Source organism: Hemitrygon akajei, chromosome 1 (assembly GCF_048418815.1).
Source record: "Hemitrygon akajei chromosome 1, sHemAka1.3, whole genome shotgun sequence".
NCBI classification, from domain to species: Eukaryota; Metazoa; Chordata; class Chondrichthyes; order Myliobatiformes; family Dasyatidae; genus Hemitrygon; species Hemitrygon akajei.
In genome coordinates, this window is record NC_133124.1 from 1,491,644 (window position 1) to 1,511,281 (window position 19,638).

At 46.1% G+C, this 19,638-nt stretch overlaps 5 non-coding genes across 5 annotated transcripts; all 5 read left to right on the forward strand.

The window, feature by feature from the left end:
- The first annotated feature begins 7,684 nt into the window (after positions 1-7,684).
- On the forward strand, positions 7,685-7,757 carry trnar-acg (transfer RNA arginine (anticodon ACG)). Its single transcript has one exon. It is a non-coding gene; the product is annotated as a tRNA-Arg (tRNA).
- A 2,220-nt stretch (positions 7,758-9,977) lies between these two features.
- trnar-acg (transfer RNA arginine (anticodon ACG)) lies at positions 9,978-10,050 on the forward strand. Its single transcript has one exon. It is a non-coding gene; the product is annotated as a tRNA-Arg (tRNA).
- Positions 10,051-11,457: 1,407 nt separating this feature from the next.
- Positions 11,458-11,530, forward strand: trnar-acg (transfer RNA arginine (anticodon ACG)). Its single transcript has one exon. It is a non-coding gene; the product is annotated as a tRNA-Arg (tRNA).
- Positions 11,531-13,665: 2,135 nt separating this feature from the next.
- On the forward strand, positions 13,666-13,738 carry trnar-acg (transfer RNA arginine (anticodon ACG)). Its single transcript has one exon. It is a non-coding gene; the product is annotated as a tRNA-Arg (tRNA).
- Positions 13,739-19,128: 5,390 nt separating this feature from the next.
- On the forward strand, positions 19,129-19,201 carry trnar-acg (transfer RNA arginine (anticodon ACG)). Its single transcript has one exon. It is a non-coding gene; the product is annotated as a tRNA-Arg (tRNA).
- Positions 19,202-19,638: the final 437 nt, after the last annotated feature.

Consider the following 19,638-nt stretch of genomic DNA (forward strand, 5'->3'; position numbering starts at 1 on the left):
GGCTGTATCCTCTGCTCAAAGATTCTCCTACCAGAGGAAACATCCTCTTCATATCCACTCTATCAAGGCCATTCATAATTCGATAGGTTTCAATGAAGTCATCACTCACTCTACTGAATTCCAGCAAATATAGCCCAGAGACATCAAATGCTCTGCATATGACAAGACATTCAATCCTGGAACACACACAAAATGCTGGTGGAACACATCAGGCCAGGTAGCATCTATAGGAAGAAGTACAGTTGACGTTTCGGGCCAAGACCCTTTGTCAGGACTCACAGGGAAAACTGCAGATGCTGGAAATTCAAGCAACACACACAAAATTCTGGTGGAATGCAGCAGGCCAGGCAGCATCTATAGGAAGAAGTACAGTCAATGCTTTGGGCCAAAGTCGACTGTATTTCTTCCTATAGATGCTGCCTGGCCTGCTGCATTCCACCAGCACTTTGTGTGTGTTGCTTGAATTTCCAGCATCTGCAGATTTCCTCGTGTTTGCGTTTTTAAGTTCAATCCTGGAATCATCTTTGTGAACCTCCTTTGAACCTTCTTCAGTTTCAGCACATCCTCTCTAAGATAATGGGCACAAAACTGCTCACAATACTCCAAGTGAGGCATCACCAGTACTTTATAAAGTCTCAACATTACATCTTTGTTTTTATATTTTCATCTTCTTGAATGCTAATATCATATTTGCCTTCCTCACCATAAACTCAAACCTGCAAGTAAACCTTTAGAAATCCTGCACAAGGACTCCCAAGTCCCTTTGCACCTCAGTTTTTTATATTTTCTCTCTATTTAGAAATTAATCAACCCTTTCATTTCTTCCACCAAAGTGCATGACACTTCCCAACACTGTATTCCATCTGCCATTTCTTTGCCCATTCTCCTAATCTAAGTCCTCTCTACTTCCTCAAAACTGCCTGCCCCTCCACCTATCTACATATAGTCTGTAACCTTTGCAACAAAGCCATCAATTCCATCATCCAAATCATTAACATATAACGTGAAAAGAATCGGTCCCGACACAAACCATGGGAAACACCACTATTCACTGGCAGCCAACCAGAAAAGGCTCCATTTATTCCCACTCTTTGCCTCGTGCCAATCAGCCACTGCTTTATCCATGCTAGAAGCTTTGCTGTGGGTTCATGGCTTGTTAAGCAACCTCACGTGTGGCACCTTGTCAAAGGCCTTCAGAAAATCCAAATACACAGCATCAACTGATTCTCCTTTCTCTATCCTGCTTGTTATTTCTTTAAATAAATCCAAAAGATTTGTCAGGCAAGATTTTCCCTTGAGGAAACCATGCTGACCAAGATCATGAGCCTCCAAATATCCTGAGACCTCATCCTTAATAATCGACTCCAACATCTTCCCTACTACTGAGGACATACTACCTGGTCTATAGTTTCCTTTCTTCTGCCTCTCTCCCTTCTTGAAGATTGGAGTGACATTTGCAATTTTCCAGTCTTCCAGAATGATTCCAGAATCTAGTGATTCTTGAACTACCATTACTAATGCCTTCATGTTCTCTTCAGCCACCTCTTTCAGAAAAGTCAAAGAGAGGGTATATAATAAAGCAAATATTAGTGGGAATTTAGAGGATTGGGAATCTTTTAAAAATCAATAGAAGGCAACTAAAATGTCGCTAGGAAGGTAAAGATGGAATACAAAAGTAAGCTAACCAATAATATTAAAGAGGATACCAAACATTTCTTCAAATACATAAAGTGTGAAAGAGAGGCAAGAGTGGATATCAGACCACTGAAAAATGATGCTGGAGAGGTAGTAATGTGGCACAATGAAATGGCAGATGAACTGAATAAGTATTTTGCATCAGTCTTCATGGTGGAAGACGCTAACAATATGGTTGAAGTTCCAGGTGTCAGGGATCACGAAGGCATGAAGTTACCATTACTAGGGAGAAGGTTCTTGGAAAACTGAAAGGTTCAATGGGAGGTAAGTCACCTGGACCAGCTAGTGTACATCCCAGAGTTCTGAAAGATGTGGCTGAAGAGATTGTAGAGGTATTTGTAATGATCTTTCAGGAATCAATAGATTCCAGAATGGTTCTGGAAGACTGGAAAATTGCAAATGTCACACCACCCTTCAAGAAGGTTGAGAAACAGAAGAAAGAAGACTATAAGTAATTAGTCAGAGTCGATTTTTAAGAACAAGGTCTCAGGAAGCTTGGAGGAACATGATAAAATAGGCCATAGTCAGCATGGTTTCCTCAAGGGAAAATCCTGCCTGACAAATCTTTTGGAATTATTGTAAGAAATAACAAGCAGGAAAGACAAAGGAGAATTGGTTGAATTTGTGTATTTGGATTTTCAGATGGCCTTTAACAAGGTGACACATGTGAGAACGCTTAACAGACAATGAATCCATGGTATTACAGGAAAGATTCCAGCATGGATAAAGCAGTGGCTGATTGGCAGGAGGCAAAGAATGGAATTTGTCACAGGTAGATAGGGTAGTAAAGAGAGCTTTTGGCACATTGGCCTTTATAAATCAAAGTATTGAGTATAAGAGTTAGAATGTTATGGTGAGGTTGTATAAGGCGTTGGTGAGACTGAATTTGGAGTATTGTGTTCAGTTTTGGTCACCGAATTGCAGGAAGGATATTAATAAGTTTGAAAGAGTGCAGGGAAGGTTTACAAGGATGTTGCCAGGACTTGAGAAACTGAGTTACAGAGAAAGGTTGAATAGGCTAGGACTTTATTCCCTGGAGCATAGAAGAATGAGGGGAGATTTGATAGAGGTATATAAATTATGATGGGTATAGATACAGTGAATGCAAACAGGCTTTTTCCACTGAGGTTAGTGGAGAAAAAAAAAACAGAGGACATGGGTTAAGGGTGAAGGGGGAAAAGTTTAAAGGGAACATTAAGGGGGGTTTTCTTCACACAGAGAGTGGTGGGAATGTGGAATGAGCTGCCAGATGAAGTGGTAAATGCGGGCTCACTTTTAACATTTAAGAAAAACTTGGACAGGTACATTGATGAGAGGTGTATGGAGGGATATGGTCCAGGTGCAGGTCAGGGGAACTAGGCAGAAAAATGGTTCAGCACAGCCAAAAAGGGCCAAAAGGCCTGTTTCTGTACTGTAATTTTCTATGTCCTATGGAATTACAGGGAGCCTTTTCTGGTTGTCTGCTAGAGACTAGTGATGTTCCACACGGGTCTTTGTTGGAACTGATTCTTTTTATGTTACATGTTAATGATTTGAATAATGGAATTGTTGGCTTTATTGCAAAGTTTGCAGAAGATACGAAGTGTGGTGAAAGGCAGGTAGTTTTCAGGAAGTAGAGAGGCTACAGAAGGCCATATACAGATAAGGAGAATGGGCAAAAAGGGAGTAGCGTATCAGGAAGTATATGGTCATGCACTTTGTAGAAGAAATGGAAGAATTGACTATTTTCTAAATGCAGAGAAAATACAAAAGAACTGAGGTGCAAAGGGACTTGGGAGTCCTTGTGCAGGGTGCCCTTCTACCTGCAATGGCTGCATACCTTCTGGTGCTCTCTGCTAGTGTGGATTTGAAACCAGGCTGAAGAAAGTTATCCTTGTTATTGAGATCTGGAATTGAACATTGTGATTCAGGTTTAAATTAATTTATTGCATATACATGGAAACATATGGTGGAATGCTTCATTTGTGTTAACATTCAGATGACCAATATCCCTGAAGATACATATTGACCTCAGTAGCATTTGTAGGTTGAGCTGTGGTGAAGTGAGCAAATGCAATGTTAGCATTCATTTCAAGAGGACTAGAATATAACAGCAAGGATGTAATTTTGAGACCTTATGAAACACGGCAAGGCCTCACTTGGAGTATTGTGAGTGGTTCTGGGCCACTTACTTAGAGAGGATGTACTGAAGCTGGAGAGGGTTCAAAGAAGGTTCACAAAATGATTCCAGGATTGATAGGCTTGTCATATGTCAGACATTTGATGACTCTGGGTCGGTATTCACTCAAATTCAGCAGAATGAGGGGTGACTTAATTGAAACCTATTCAATGGTAAAATTGAAAGAGTGGATGTGGATAGGATGTTTCCTATGGTTGGAGAGTCTAAGACCATAGGATACAGCCTCAGAATAGAGGGGCATCCTTTGAGAATAGAGATGAGGAGAATTTCTTTAGCCTGAGAGAGGTGAGTCTGTGGAATTCTTTGACACAGCCAGCCAGCAGTGGAGGCCAGTTCTTTATGTAGAGTTAAGGCAAAGCTTGACAGATTCTTGATTGGTCAGGGCATGAAAAGATATGGGGAGAAGACAGGATATTGAGACTGAACTGGAAATTAGATCAGCCGTGATGAAATGGCAGAGCAGACTCAATGGGCAATAGCCTAATTCTGCTCCTATGTCTTATGGCCTTATAACCTTCAGATTTGATCAGATATGTCCAACCAGGCACAAAGCCATGCCTTAATCACTAGATATCTAGCCAAATTTTTATACAGTATATCTGGTACTTTAGGATGCCTTCGCATAAATTGGGAACTGATTTTCTCAGGGAAATGTACGGCAGAAATGTGGCAAATGTTCAGGGGATATTTGCATGGTGTTCTGCCTAGGTACATTCCAATGAGACAGGGAAAGGATGGTTGGGCATAGGAATTGTGGTGTACAAAGGTTGTTGAAAATCCAGTCAAGAAAAAAAGCTTACAAAAGGTTCAAAAAACTAGGATTATGATAGAGATCTAGAAGATTATAAAGGAAGCAGGAGGGAGCATAAGAATGAAATTAGGAGAGCCGAAAGGGGCCATGAGAAGACTTTGGTGAGCTGATAGAGGTGTATAAGATGATGAGAGGCATTGATCGTGTGGATAGTCAGAGGCTTTTTCCCAGGGCTGAAATGGCTAACACGAGAGGGCACAGTTTTAAGGTGCTTGGAAGAAGGCACAGAGGAGATGTTAGGGGTAAGTATTTTATGCAGAGAGTGGTAAGTGCATGGAATGGGCTGCCAGCGACCGTGGTGGAGGCGGATACTAGCATCAGAGTCAGGGTTAGGAGACTCCTGAATGCGTACATGGAGCGTAGAGAAATAGAGGGCTATGGGTAACCCTAGGTAATTTCTAAAGTAAGTCGAAGGGCCTGTATTGTGCTGTAGTTTTCTATCATTTTTGTATGTTTTCTAACTGATGCACCATCAATAACTTTTGGAGATGGGAAGTGAACGATAGGCTTTTATTAGAAGCAAAAAGGGAGCATGACATCTTGGAGACTGAGGGAGGAGCAGTGCCCCAATCGCCTTTATACAGGGGTCTGTGGGAGGAGCCACAGGAGCAGTCAGCAGAGGGGCGTGTCCAGACAGGTATACATAGTTTACCACACTAACATATTGGTGTAATTCTACACTGTTATCACAGAGAGCATTCTCACAGTGGCCATTACTGTCGGCGTTCTCTGACAACAGAGGAAAACAACAGCGAAGTGTCAGCTCAGCAGAAAAGGTGACTGGCTGCAGACCACCATCACTGGAGGATTGGTCTGTGTCCAAGACAATGAAGAACAGGAAATGCATTACGATCGCTGTCTATCTTGCAACAGTGCTTTTCACGGAGCTCCCTCCGGGCGAGAGCCATATTTACGTTCTTTCCAACACTGAACAGACATCCACCTCTTCGATTTCACAGCGCAAACAGTAACTCCCATGCTGAAAGACAAAGATGAGCAATAAGTACCACTTCAGCTGAGCTACACAAGTGGATTTGAAATTGCGAAAACTAAAACGCAATGCGATAAAATGTCTTTGCTTCTGGGGCTGGCCTACAACTCCGTGCCGAAACTTCAGATTATGACACCACTTGCTGGTGTCGATTTTCAACCGCTGAACCAAGAGACTGCTCAAGGCTGACAATTCAGACTTGAAGAAAGTTATCTCGGTGCATTTCCAGCAACCTTTTACCATTTTACACTTGCTATGAAAGCAAGAGTTTTATCTTCTTGTTGCTTGGAGACCAATGAACTGTGAGAGTGGTGGTACTGCCAGAGCAGTAAGTGTGAATGCGAGCCGGTGATAAACTATCCTTGGGCATTGTGTGCTTTGACGCCTCTGAATGCCATCTGGTCACGCGTCGAAGCACTTTTGAGAAATGCTTCGACACTAAGAAGGTTTGTGATACTGAATTGATCATCTGTGTAACAAAAAAGAACCTATCGTTGGAGCCGGAGTTGAAGCAGTGACTGAAGGATGACAGTCCTTCGCTCGAACAACACAGCTATCGAAGGAAACCCGACTACGCTTTTGCACACTGACGCTTGCCGTCAATATTTATGGAGACACGTCTACTCCCTGCAGCACCCTGCCACTTGGAACTGTCCAATTCAAGCAGTGTGGGCCATTTGCACAATGGACAAAGCGTCTCACTATGGTGCAGAATTTCTATGTGCGACTCGTACCTGGTTCATTAATTTCGTTGTCATACTTATGCAACACTTACCAGCTGCCTTCTTTCACCCTGCTTTCCGGACAATTGCCTTCTTCCCAATTAAAGGATTTATCACTGACTCCTCCCCTGAAGCTCACACAAGAACATAAGAAATAGGAGCAGGAGTAGGACATTTGGTCATTGACCCTGCTTCGCCGTTCAATAAGATCATGGCTGATCTGACCATGGACTCATCTCCACCCACCTGTCTTTTCCTCATAACCCTTAATTCTCCTGCTATGCAAAAATCTATGCAACCTTGTCTGAAATATATTCACTGAGGTAGCCTCCACTGCTTCACTGGGCAGAGAATTCCACAGATTCACCACTCTCTGGGAAAAGCAGTTCCTCTTTATCTCCGTCCTAAATATAGCCCCCCAATCTTGAGATTACGTCACCTAGTTCTAGTCTCACCTACAAGAATCAATTTTCCTGCCTCTATCTAATCTATCCCTTTTATAATTTTATATAAGATCTCCTCTCATTCTTCCCACAAAGAAGAGGGCTCTCCACAACTGACCTATAGAACATCTTCAGCATCTCACTACAGACATTGAATGATGCCAACCTTCTTAGGAAGTACAGTCGACTCTGTGCCTTCCTGCACAAGGCATCTGTGTTGGCAGTCCAGTCTAGCTTCTCGTCTAACTGTACTCCCAGATACTTGTAGGTGGAAGCATTAAGAAGAGGGACGCCTCACGTCTTAATAAGCTGGTAAGGAAGGCGGGCTCTGTCGTGAGCAAAGTACTGGAGAGTTTAACATCGGTAGCTGAGCGAAGGGCGCTGAGTAGGCTACGGTCAATTATGGATAACTCTGAACATCCTCTAAATAGCACCATCCAGAGACAGAGAAGCAGTTTCAGCAACAGGTTACTGTCGATGCAATGCTCCTCAGACAGGATGAAGAGGTCAATACTCCCCAATGCCATTAGGCTTTACAATTCTACTGCCAGGACTTAAGAACTTTTTAAAAGCTATTATTAATGCTTTTTGAGATAGTGATTTAGATGTATATCATTTTTTTACTGAGTTAAGTATTGTATGTAATTAGTTTTGCTACAACAAGTGTATGGGACATTGGAAAAAAGTTGAATTTCCCCATGGGGATGAATAAAGTATCTATCTATCTATCTATCTATCTATCTATCTAGAAGTTCTCCACATTGTCTAACTCCGTTACCTCTGGAATCAACCTGGTAAACCTCCTCAGTACCACCTCCAAAGCTAGTATGTCCTTTTTCAAGTGGGCCAGTGGCGCAATGGATAACGCGTCTGACTACGGATCAGAAGATTGTAGGTTCGACTCCTACCTGGCTCGCTGGTATCCTTCGCCCTAGTCTTATGCACTCCTTTAGCAGCCAGCTACCTGCTTCCCCGTTCTCACCGCTCACCTGATTTATCACTCACCTCACTCCCAACCTGAAGCTCACCGTTCAATGCGGCATCAGCTACCAGAAATCTTTTACTCTACACTCCATTCAAACAAGCCGGCTTGACACCACATTTTCATCTTTGCAGAAAATGGCACCTTTTCCGCTCCTTCTCTCTCATCCTTCCAGCACCGACAGGCGTCACAGCAATTTCATGACAGGCGTGCCTCTGCACCCAAAACATCAACGGTGTATGCCGCCATGATATCGCTACCTCCCGCATGCTAAGCGACGCCAACACTGAGCAAGTTGCCTCACATCCTTTTCTCCGCTCTGCTCCGCCAGCACCACTGCATGCCTGAAACAGCAGCCCAACACACGAGAAGGAACGGAAACATCAGAAACACTCACACCTCGAACATCTATGACTGCACACAGTTTGGAGCTCTCAGACTGGTCTGGATTTGAAACTCCGGAAACTGGAATTGATTCAACGGGCTGAAGGAAGTTATCCTTGGGCTGTTTCGGACAACGTACTGCTATAGAGCTGGTTTTGAGATCCTGGGTTGAAGGTTGCGATTCCGAACCAGGTGTAAATTTGTTTTGTACATTTATGTGGAAGCCTACCATGAAATGATTGGATTCGTTAACATCCAAACGACCAATATCCCCGAAGATACATATTCAGCTCGGTAGAAATCTCCCCTCTCTACCCAAACATAGTCAACAACTCTACAGTGAGCACCGTTTCTACGTTCAGTTTTGGGTATCCTTACGATCGACCAGGACCTTTTTTGAAATACATTTTTATTGTAGGAATGACACAATACAGAATATATAATGGATTACATTTTAAGGCAGAGATTGATAGGTATTTGAGTAGCCAAGGCATCAAAGGTTATGGTGAGAAGGCGGGAGAGTGGGACTAAATGGGAGATTGGATCAGCTCATGATGAAATGGCGGAGCAGACTCGATGCATCTAATAGCCGACCTCTGCTCCTTTGTCTTATGATACGTATAATGACCTGATGTGGAAGTATTAGAATTCATCCATTAACAAACTCGAATACCATCGGATATACTTCTTGTTGCAGATGGAAAAGTTTCATCTTCACCGGAACATACCGGTGTAATTCTACACTGCTAACATGGAGAGCATTCTCACAGCAGCAATAACTGTATTGCTTGGTGCAACGTCCGCTGGCGATATACGATAATTACAGCGAACTGCCAGCTCAATATAAAAAGGTGACTGCCTGCAGTCCACCATCACTGGAGGGCCTGCCCATGTCCATGTCCATCAGGGGCAGGAAATGACACAGACGATACTGCAAACCTGCTTACCAAGTGCTCCCTCCCGGGGAGAGCCATATTTACGTTCGCTGGAATACGCAATGCACATCTACCTCTTCGATTTCAGAGGCCAAACAGCACTCTCATGCGGAAAGATGAAGGTTGTATTCCAGGCCTGCGCTAGAACACAGATGAGCAGCAAGTAGCACTCAGCTGAGCTATACAAATGGGATAAGACCTGACACACCGCGATAAGATGGCTTTGTTTCTGGGGCTGGCCCGCGACTGTGCGCCGAAACTTTAGATTATGGCACCACCTGCTGGTGTGGATTGGGAACCGCTGAACCGAGGGCTCAGACTTGCAAAACGTTATCTCGGTGCCTTTCCGGCAACCTGTATTGTTGTACAGTTGCGGTGAAATCGCTGGTTCTACCGTCCCTTCTCTTGGAGACCAATCAAGTGTGCGTGTGGTGGTACTCCTAGAGCCGCGAGTGTTAACACATATCGCTCTGGAATGCAAGGAATGCGAGGCTATCCTTGGGTGTTTTGTGATTTGATTGTTTTGAGCTCCATCTGGTCACTTGTCGGAGCTCTATTGAACGTAGTCTCATGCCGCCGAGAAGCTCACTGATAGATGATCTGTCTAATGAAAGAGGAACTGATAGTTGGAGCCCGAATTCAAGCAGCGACTGAAGGACGACGTATTTCTGAGTACAGTCCTTCACTATACAAACTGAAGGCTGTAGGGAAGCCGGCTGCAATCTACTGCACATCGGCGGCGGTTGCCATCAACATTTAGGGCAACCAGTTACAGATCTCTGTCTATCGCCTGCAGCACAGTGCCAGTTGAAGCTGTCCACAGTTCTAACGGTGTGGGCCAGTGGCGCAATGGATAACGCGTCTGACTACGGATCAGAAGATTGTAGGTTCGACTCCTACCTGGCTCGCTGGTATCCTTCGCCCTAGTCTTATGCACTCCTTTAGCAGCCAGCTACCTGCTTCCCCGTTCTCACCGCTCACCTGATTTATCACTCACCTCACTCCCAACCTGAAGCTCACCGTTCAATGCGGCATCAGCTACCAGAAATCTTTTACTCTACACTCCATTCAAACAAGCCGGCTTGACACCACATTTTCATCTTTGCAGAAAATGGCACCTTTTCCTCTCCGTCTCCCTCATCCTTCCAGCACCGACAGGCGTTATAGCAATTTCATGACAGGCGTGCCTCTGCACCCAAACCATCAACGGTGTATGCCGCCATGATATCGCTACCTCCCGCATGCTAAGCGACGCCAACACTGAGCAAGTTGCCCTGTATCCCTCCCCACATATCTCCCACCTGGTACTTATCCCTGCAAGCGTAGTGCTACACCTGTTCCTACACCTCCTCTCTTACCACCATTCAGGGCCCCAAACAGTCCTTCTAGGTGAGGCAACACTTCACTTGTGAGTCTGTTGGGGTCATCTATTGCATCCGGTGCTCCCGGTGCGGCCTCCTCTACATCGGCGAGACCGGACGCAGATTGGGGGCCGCTTCGTCGAGCACCTCCGCTCCATCCGCGACAACAGACAGGATCTCCCCGTTGCCACCCACTTCAATTCTGCTTCACATTCCCATTGGGATACGTCCATACATAGCCTCCTCTACTGCCATGATGAGGCCAAACCCAGGTTGGAGGTGGAAAACCTCATATACTGTCTGGGTAGTCTCCAGCCCCTTGGCATCAACAGTGAATTCTCCAACTTCCGGTAATTCCCTCCCTCTCCCTTCCCCATCCCAGTTTCACTCTGCCTCCTCCTCCAGCTGCTTATCACCTCTGTCAGGATTCTGCCTTCTTCTACTGTAAGGTGCTTTCCCCTTACATTCCTTCTTCACCTTTCCTGCCTATCCCCTCCATGGTTCCACTCCCCCACCCTTCGATGGGTTTATTACTTGGCAGCTACCAGACTTCTCCTTCCCACCCTCCCCCCACCTTCTTTATAGGGCCCCTGCCCCCTCCCTCTACAATCCTGACGAAGGGTCTCGGCCCGAAAACTGCTCGTTTCCACGAATGCTGCCCGACCTGCTGAGTTCCTCCAGCGTGTTGTGCGTGTTGCTTTGACCACAGCATCTGCGGTGTACTTAGTGTTTGCCTCACATCCTTTTCTCCGCTCTGCTCCGCCAGCACCATTGCATGCCTGAAACGGCAGCCCAACACACGAGAAGGAACGAAAACATCAGAAACACTCACACCTCGAACATCTGTGACTGCACACAGTTTGGAGTTATCTGACTGGTCTGGATTTGAAACTCCGGAAACTGGAACTGATTTAACACACTGCCATTTGAAGCAATCCACAGTCCAACCGCTGTGGGCCAGTGGCGCAATGGATAACGCGTCTGACTACGGATCAGAAGATTGTAGGTTCGACTCCTACCTGGCTCGATGGTATCCTTTGCCCGATTCTTATGCACTCCTTTAGCAGCCAGCTGCCTTCGTTCACCTGCTTCCCCGTTCTTACCGCTTACCTGATTTATCACTCACCTCACTCCCAACCTGAAGCTCACCGTTCAATGCGGCATATTGATTCACTGGGCTGAAGGAAGTTATCCTTGGGCTGTTTCGGACAGCGTACTGCTATAGAGCTGGTTTTGAGATCCTGGGTTGAAGGTTGCGATTCCGAACCAGGTGTAAATTTGTTTTGTACATTTATGTGGAAACCTACCATGAAATGATTGGATTCGTTAACATCCAAACGACCAATATCCCCGAAGATACATATTCAGCTCGGTAGAAATCTCCCCTCTCTACCCAAACATAGTCAACAACTCTACAGTGAGCACCGTTTCTACGTTCAGTTTTGGGTATCCTTACGATCGACCAGGACCTTTTTTGAAATACATTTTTATTGTAGGAATGACACAATACAGAATATATAATGGATTACATTTTAAGGCAGAGATTGATAGGTATTTGAGTAGCCAAGGCATCAAAGGTTATGGTGAGAAGGCGGGGGAGTGGGACTAAATGGGAGAATGGATCAGCTCATGATAAAATGGCGGTGCAGACTCGATGGGCCTAATAGCCGACCTCTGCTCCTTTGTCTTATGATACGTATAATGACCTGATGTGGAAGAATTAGAATTCCTCCATTAACAAAAGCGATTGCCTTCGGATATACTTCTTCTTGCAGATGGAAAAGTTTCATCTTCACCGGAACATACCGGTGTAATTCTACACTGCTAATATGGAGAGCATTCTCACAGCAGCAATAACTGTATTGCTTGGTGCAACGTCCGCTGGCGATATACGATAATTACAGCGAACTGCCAGCTCAATATAAAAAGGTGACTGCCTGCAGTCCACCATCACTGGACGGCCTGCCCATGTCCATGTCCATCAGGGGCAGGAAATGACACAGACGATACTGCAAACCTGCTTACCAAGTGCTCCCTCCCGGGGAGAGCCATATTTACGTTCGTTGGAATACGCAATGCACATCTACCTCTTCGATTTCAGAGGCCAAACAGCACTCTCATGCGGAAAGATGAAGGTTGTATTCCAGGCCTGCGCTAGAACACAATGAGCAGCAAGTAGCACTCAGCTGAGCTACACAAGCGGGATAAGACCTAACACACTACGATAAGATGGCTTTGTTTCTGGGGCTGGCCCGCGACTGTGCGCCGAAACTTCAGATTATGGCACCACATGCTGGTGTGGATTGGGAACCGCTGAACCGAGAGTGAGAGCTCAGGGCTGCCAAATCAGACTTGCAGAAAGTTATCTCGGTGCCTTTCCGGCAACCTGTATTGTTGTACAGTTGCTGTGAAATCGCGGGTTCTATCGTCCCTTCTCTTGGAGACCAATCAAGTGTGCGTGTGGTGGTACTCCCAGAGCCGCGAGTGTTAACACATATCGCTCTGGAATGCGAGCTGCTGATAGGCTATCCTTGGGTGTTTTGTGATTTGATTGCTTTGAGCTCCATATGGTCACTTGTCGGAGCTCTATTGAACGTAGTCTCATGCCGCCGTGAAGCTCAGTGATAGGCCTCCGTTAGTCTCGAGAGACCATGGATTTGCGCCATGGAAAGTTTCCAGGGCACAGGCCTGGGCACGGATGTATGGGAGTCCAGAGTTGCCCATGCTGTAAGTCTCTCCTGTACACGCCACCAATGTTGTCCCAGAGAAGGGCATTAGGACCTATACAGCTTGGCACCGGTGTCGTCGCAGAGCAATGTGTGGTTAAGTGCCTTGCTCAAGGACACAACAGGCTGCCTGAGGTAAGGTTGAAACTAGCGACCTTCAGATCACTAGACCAACATGCTCAGTGATACGCGTTTGATTATCTGCGTGACAGAAGAGGAGCTGATGGTTGGAATCCGATTTGAAGCAGCGACTGAAGGACGACGCATTTCTGAGTACAGTCCTTCACTATACAAACTGAAGGATGTAGGGAAGCCGGCTGCAATCTACTGTACATCGGCGGCGGTTGCCATCAACATTTAGGGCAACCAGTTACAGATCTCTGTCTATCGCCTGCAGCACAGTGCCAGTTGAAGCTGTCCACAGTTCTAACGGTGTGGGCCAGTGGCGCAATGGATAACGCGTCTGACTACGGATCAGAAGATTGTAGGTTCGACTCCTACCTGGCTCGCTGGTATCCTTCGCCCTAGTCTTATGCACTCCTTTAGCAGCCAGCTACCTGCTTCCCCGTTCTCACCGCTCACCTGATTTATCACTCACCTCACTCCCAACCTGAAGCTCACCGTTCAATGCGGCATCAGCTACCAGAAATCTTTTACTCTACACTCCATTCAAACAAGCCGGCTTGACACCACAATTTCATCTTTGCAGAAAATGGCACCTTTTCCTCTCCGTCTCTCTCATCCTTCCAGCACCGACAGGCGTCACAGCAATTTCATGACAGGCGTGCCTCTGCACCCAAAACATCAACGGTGTATGCCGCCATGATATCGCTACCTCCCGCATGCTAAGCGACGCCAACACTGAGCAAGTTGCCTCACATCCTTTTCTCCGCTCTGCTCCGCCAGCACCACTGCATGCCTGAAACAGCAGCCCAACACACGAGAAGGAACGGAAACATCAGAAACTCTCACACCTCGAACATCTATGACTGCACACAGTTTGGAGCTCTCTGACTGGTCTGGATTTGAAACTCCGGAAACTGGAATTGATTCAACGGGCTGAAGGAAGTTATCCTTGGGCTGTTTCGGACAACGTACTGCTATAGAGCTGGGTTGAAGGTTGCGATTCCGAACCAGGTGTAAATTTGTTTTGCACATTTATATGGAAACCTAACATGAAATGATTGGTTTCCGTTAACATACTGTTACGTTCCCCAGTAATCGGGTAGTTTTCCAGCAAAGATAGATGGATCCACCGAAGCCTGATGCTACTATTTTCAAACGTTTTTATTTATAAAGGGGCACAAACATATGGTTAATACAAAACATTCAGATCATATACGTCTTCACAACTCAATCTAAAGCACAGGTATAGCAATAATCAATCAGAAATAAGCTCTACAGTTGTCTAGGGGTAATGTAGATATATATTGTTTACTGGATATTTAAAAGTCTTTTTGCGGTCACTGCAGTTCCACCAGCCGCCGTCGGTTGTGGTGTCGCGTTGGTGCACTTTTGTTAGAGAGAGAGAGGGGGGGGGGGGGATGAAAGAGTTACCCGACAGGTTTTCCAACCTGGAGGAGTTCGGTTTGTCGGAGCCTCGTTGGGGGAATGAACGCTCATCTGTGGCCTCCCCTGTAGCTAAGCCGTTCTTCCGTTGTGGGGTCGCTAATCCCAGGCAAGGAAAAGACGCACACGAACCCCACCACCGGCTGTCACAGGATCTCAAGCGCGTCTTCTGGTGCGTCTGGCGCCCCGCCTCGGCAGCCCACCTTTTATCTGGGCTGGCAGGGTTGTAGATGTCCATCAGGGTGGGGGGGCGAGGCAATCCTTCCCCCATCACCCATCTCACATTGCCCTGAGATTTTGCACGTAGGCCAGTTCCTTATCCCACAAAGGTGTCTCCCAAGACAATGGCTATGTCCGAGGCTTTTGTCTTGTTGAGCGACCAGCCCACTTTGCCCGAGGGCTTTACACGTGGTCTTCATGAGCCAATAGTCAAAGAGTCGCTTTATTCTGCTTCCCGGGGGAACGTGGTCTTCAGCAGGTCTCCCTCTCTCTCTTGGGTCATTTGACCCCCCCTTGACTAGGGCTCTTGCGAATCTCACAAAGGCGGCGGCTGGGGTCATAACAATACAAACGACCAATATCCTTGAAGATACATATTCAGCTCGGTAGAAATTTTCCCTCTCTACCCAAACATAGTCAACAACTCTACAGTGAGCACCGTTTCTATGTTCAGTTTTGGGCATCCTTACGATCGTCCAGGACATTTTTTAAAAAATATATTTTTATTGCAGGAATGACACAATACAGAATATATAATGGATTACATTTTAAGGCAGATATTAATAGGTATTTGAGTAGCCAAGGCATCAAAGGTTATGGTGAGAAGGCGGGGGAGTGGGACTAAATGGGAGAATGGATCAGATCATGATAAAATGGCGGAGCAGACTCGATGGGCCTAATGACCGACGTTTGCTCATTTGTCTTATGATACATATAATGACCTGATGTAGAAGAACTAGAACTCCTCCATTAACAAAAGCGATTGCCATTGGATGTACTTCTTGTTGCAGATGGAAAAAATTATCTTCACCGGAACATACCCGTGTAATTCTACTCTGCTAACACAGAGAGAGAATTCTCACAGCAGCCATAACTGTATTGCTTGGTGCAACGTCCGCTGGCGATATACGATAATTACAGCGAACTGCCAGCTCAATATAAAAAGGTGACTGCCTGCAGTCCACCATCACTGGAGGGCCTGCCCATGTCCATGTCCATCAGGGGCAGGAAATGACACAGACGATACTGCAAACCTGCTTACCAAGTGCTCCCTCCCGGGGAGAGCCATATTTACGTTCGCTGGAATACGCAATGCACATCTACCTCTTCGATTTCAGAGGCCAAACAGCACTCTCATGCGGAAAGATGAAGGTTGTATTCCAGGCCTGCGCTAGAACACAATGAGCAGCAAGTAGCACTCAGCTGAGCTACACAAGCGGGATAAGACCTAACACACTACGATAAGATGGCTTTGTTTCTGGGGCTGGCCCGCGACTGTGCGCCGAAACTTTAGATTATGGCACCACCTGCTGGTGTGGATTGGGAACCGCTGAACCGAGAGTGAGAGCTCAGGGCTGCCAACTCAGACAGACAGACAGACAGATATACTTTGATTCCGAGGGAAATTGGGTTTCGTTATAGTTGCACCAACCAAGAATAGAGTAGAAATATAGCGAAATAAAACCAGAAATAACTGAACGATAATAAGTAAATTATGCCAAGTGCAAATAAGTCCAGGACCAGCCTATTGGCTCAGAGTGTCTGACACTCCGAGGGAGGAGTTGTAAAGTTTGATGGCCACAGGAATGACTTCCTATGACGCTCAGTGTTGCATCTCGGTGGACTGAGTCTCTGGTTGAATGTACTCCTGTGCTTAACGAGTACATTATGGAGTGGATGGGAGACATTGTCCATTGTCCAAGATGGCATGCAACTTGGTCAGCATCCTCTTTTCAGACACCACCGTCAGAGTGTCCAGTTCAACCCCCACAACATCACTGGTGTCTAGTCGGGTGCCTCAGGGATCTGTACTGGGTCCAATGTTGTTTGTCATATACATCAATGATCTGGATGATGGGGTGGTGAATTGGATTAGTAAGTATGCAGATGGTACTAAGGTAGGTGGCGTTGTGGATAATGAAGTAGGTTTTCAAAGTTTGCAGAGAGATTTAGGCCAGTTAGAAGAGTGGGTTGAGCGATGGCAGATGGAGTTTAATGCTGATAAGTGTGAGGTGCTACATTTTGGTAGGAATAATTCAAATAGGACATACATGGTAAATGGTAGGGCATTGAAGAATGCAGTAGAACAGAGTGATCTAGGAATAATGGTGCATAGTTCCCTGAAGGTGGAATCTCATGTGGATAGGGTGGTGAAGAAAGCTTTTGGTATGTTGGCCTTTATAAATCAGAGCATTGAGTATAGGAGTTGGGATGTAATGTTAAAATTGTACAAGGCATTGGTAAGGCAGAATTGGGAGTATTGTGTACAGTTCTGGTCACCAAATTATAGGACAGATGTCAACAAAATAGAGAGAGTACAGAGAAGATTTACCTGGGTTTCAGCACCTACGATACAGGGAAAGATTGAACAAGTTAGGTCTTCATTCTTTGGAGCGTAGAAGGTTGAGGGGGGACTTGATAAAGGTATTTAAAATTATGAGGGGGATAGATAGAGTTGACGTGGATAGGCTTTTTCCATTGAGAGTAGGGAAGATTCAAACAAGAGGACATGAGTTGAGAGTTAGGGGGCAAAAGTTTAAGGGTAACACGAGAAGGAATTTCTTTACTCAGAGAGTGGTAGCTGTGTGGAATGAGCTTCCAGTAGAAGTGGTAGAGGCAGGTTCGGTATTGTCACTTAAAGCAAAATTGGATAGTTATATGGACAGGAAAGGAATGGAGGGTTATGGGCTGTGGGCGGGTCTCTGGGGTTAGGTGAGAGTAAGTATTCCACATGGTCTAGAAGGGCCGAGATGGCCTGTTTCCGTGCTGTAATTGTTATATGGTTATATGGTTATCACTGGCCTTGCGAATGAGTTTGTTGATTCTGTTGGTGTCTGCTACTGTCAGCCTGCAGGAAGTTATCCTGGTGCCTATCCGGCAACCTGTATTGTTGTACATTTGCTGTGAAAGCGTGGGTTCTATCTTCCCTTCTCTTGGAGACCAATCAAGTGTGTGAGTGGTGGTACTGCCAGAGCCTCCTGTAAATCTATACTGCTCTCATAGACCGCATTCGCTCTTTAGCAATAACTGCCTCCCTTGCGGCAGCGTTCTCTGGCAACACAGGAAAATTACAGCGAAGTGTCAGCTCAGCAGAAAAGGTGACTGGCTGAAGATCACCATCACTGGAGGGTTGGTCTGTGTCCAAGACAATAAAGCACAAGAAAAAGCATTACAATCACGGCCAATCTTGCAACCGTGCTTTTCCACGAGCTCCCTCCAGGAGTGAGCCATATTTACGTTCTCTACAACACTGAATAGCCCATCGACTTCACAGCACAAACAATAACTCTCATGCTGAAAGATGAAGACTGGAGTCCAGGTCTACGCCAGTACACAGATGAGCAATAAGTGTCACCCCAGGTGAGCTGCACAACTGGATTTAAAACTGCGGAATCTAACGAAATACGACACGATGCCTTTGCTCCAGGGCTGACCTACAACTGCCAGAACAGCGTGTATGAACACATATCGCTCTGGAATGCAAGCTTCTGATAGGCTATCCTTGTTTTGAGCTCCATCTGGTCACTTGTCAGAGCACTACTGAACGTAGTCTCATGCAGCCGAGAAGCTCAGTGATAGGCATCTGTTAGTCTCGAGAGACCATGGATTTGTGCCTTGGAAAGTTTCCAGGACGCAGGCCTGGGCAGGGATGTATGGGAGTCCAGAGTTGCCCATGCTGTAAGTCTCCCATTTACATCCCACCGATGTCGTCCAAGGGAAGGGCAAGGGCCGATACAGCTTGGCCCCGGTGTCGTCGCAGACTAATGTGTGATATAGTGCCTAGCTCAAGGCCACAACAGGTTGCCTGAGCTGAGGCTTGAACTAGGGACCTTCAGATCACTGGACAACATGCTCAGTGATACGCGATTGATTATCTGCGTAACAGAAGAGGAACTGATGGTTGGAATCCGATTTGAAGCAGCGACTGAAGGACGACGCATTTCTGAGTACAGTCCTTCACTATACAAACTGAAGGATGTAGGGAAGCCGGCTGCAATCTACCGCACATCGGCGGAGGTTGCCATCAACATTTAGGGCAACCAGTTACAGATCTCTGTCTATTGCCTGCAGCACACTGCCATTTGAAGCTGTCCAGAATTCTAGGCTGTGTGGGCCAGTGGCGCAATGGATAACGCGTCTGACTACGGATCAGAAGATTGTAGGTTCGACTCCTACCTGGCTCGATGGTATCCTTCGCCCGATTCTTATGCACTCCTTTAGCAGCCAGCTGCCTTCTTTCACCCTGCTTCCCCGTTCTTACCGCTTACCTGATTTATCACTCACTCCCAACCTGAAGATCACTGTTCAATGCGGCATCAGCTACCAGAAATCTTTTACTCTACACTCCATTCAAACAAGCCGGCTTGACACCACATTTTCATCTTTGCAGAAAATGGCACCTTTTCCTCCCCGTCTCTCTCATCCTTCCAGCACCGACAGGCGTCACAGCAATTTCATGACAGGCGTGCCTCTGCACCCAAAACATCAACGGTGTATGCCGCCATGATATCGCTACCTCCCGCATGCTAAGCGACGCCAACACTGAGCAAGTTGCCTCACATCCTTTCTTTGCTCTGTGCCTCCAGCACCATTGCAGCCTGCAACGGCAGCCCATCACACG